The following is a 2,094-nucleotide window of genomic DNA, read 5'->3' as shown; positions in this document are numbered from 1 at the left end:
GTTTAATTCTTCTATACCTTGATCTGTTGCTAGGCTCCTCCAACTACTCTTGACAAGAATACCTGGGTTCAATCACTGTCTCAATGCGAAGGGTTTGAAACAGTAGAGTGGACAGACGCATGAAAAGTAGCCAATGATACAAAACATTCCAATATGTGTATCGTACTAGCTGAAGGTAATATGTTAATATCATAGTTGAATAGCTTGAAGCCAACTTGGGAAAGCTGCATCAACTTTGCACATACAATAGGTTCCTTTTGATACTATAAGAAATGATTCTGTAAAAAATCATTTTTGGCCGGGCGCAGTGGCTCACGCCTGTAATCCCAGCACTTTGGGAGGCCGAGACCGGCGGATCACGAGGTCAGAAGATCGAGACTATCCTGGCTAACACGGTGAAACCCTGTCTCTACTAAAAATATATTTTAAAAAATTAGCCGGGCGCTGTGGCGGGTGCCTGTAGTCCCAGCTACACGGTAGGCTGAGGCAGGAGAATGGTGTGAGGCCGGGAGGGGAGCTTGCAGTGAGTGGAGATCACGCCACTGCACTCCAGCCTGGGTGACAGAGCAAGACTCCATCTCAAAAAAAAAAAAAAGAAAACATTTTCTGAGCTTTGGTTGTTATCACCAAGAATGGGTGTGGTTGGGACTTACCAGGGTGCTCCATTTCTGTCCTTTTCTCTTTTTGTGACTCATTCTTCTGCTTCTCAATCTGCTCTTGCTCTCTCACTTTTTTTTCCTCTGAAAATTCAAAGGCACAATTATAGCATGAAGTTGCAAAGATTTTTTACCTTTCACCTGCAAGGAACTAACAGGCAAGGACATTCAGGATGGGGATATAGACTGAAGAGAAAAATTCCTTTAACTAGATATAACCTTAATTGAAGATTTTTCACTTATCTGCAAGATATCTGTGATAATGGAACCAAATACTGTTCCTATTTTACAAAACAGAAAGCATTTATATTGACTCCCAGAGAATAAATACCTCTGTTTATTTTTTGTGTAAAGTGCTAAGTGCCATATAGGCAAGCGTGGTTAAGAATAGTGTGGCTTTAAGGTCCTGAGGCTGAAAGAAGCATCAACATTTTCCTCATTATTTGCGTAGAATGCCATAATTAAATTTCCATATTTTGGCAAATTGAAGGGCATGGTTGCCCAACAGATGTCAAGAAGTATAGATTCAAAATTCACACCCTAAAATGTCTGGCAGCTTTTTGTGGGCTTCCTGACATTTCACCAGCAAAGACTGTAGATGTGTCTGAAATAAGACTGTTCCTTTGTTTTCTGTGACTTAGACTTTTCTGGGTTTGGAGTCTTCTGGGTTTAGAGTTCATAAAATAAAGATCAGAATGTTTGTGGCTACACCCTCACCAACACTCCACCATGCCATTCCTGGGGGTAGCCTATGAGGAGTGGGTGCCAGTGGGGAATGAGAGGCTACAGAAAGGTGAGGAAAGAACATGTGTTGCCAAGGCCAGTGCTCCATATAAAAACATCACGTTCTGGGATGGAACTTGAGATTCTGTGTGTCCAGCAAGCTGCTAGGAACACATTCTGAGTAGCCAGGACCTTGGATCAGCACTTCTTACACTATCTATTGAGAAGGAAGAGTTCCCATACCCACACAATCCCAGGCAGGACTCTGCTCTTCTGTTCCCCAGACCTTCTCCTGGGGCAGAGAAAGAGGCCACAGTGACATGACACACTAATCACTTCCGCAGCACACCAGGAACCAGATGCACCGTCAGAAATTCTGCTGGTTTCCAGGTTGGGTATATGAGAAAAAAGGCAAAAATAATTCCTTACTTTACTGCTTGAAGCCACACAGTCTCTGTAACACACCGAAGGATGCTAAGTTCCTTTGGTTTTCCTGCAAACAGCCACTAACACCAGTCTTGTATTTAGAGTAGGATTTAAAATCCATCCACAGCCCATAGTTTTTAAGGAAGCAAATCATGGGGTTGACTTTCCATATGCTTCTCATCTCTGGGGTCTGCTCACCAATTGACTTCTCATAGCATGCTTGCCCCGGCTGCCTTGCAGTCTTCCCAGATGAAATTCAAGATTCTCCGGTAACTGTAGCAGGACAACT

The sequence above is a fragment of the Trachypithecus francoisi genome, unplaced genomic scaffold (assembly GCF_009764315.1).
Source record: "Trachypithecus francoisi isolate TF-2019V2 unplaced genomic scaffold, Tfra_2.0 Lachesis_group15, whole genome shotgun sequence".
Taxonomy (NCBI): domain Eukaryota; kingdom Metazoa; phylum Chordata; class Mammalia; order Primates; family Cercopithecidae; genus Trachypithecus; species Trachypithecus francoisi.
This window is presented reverse-complemented; position numbering follows the sequence as displayed.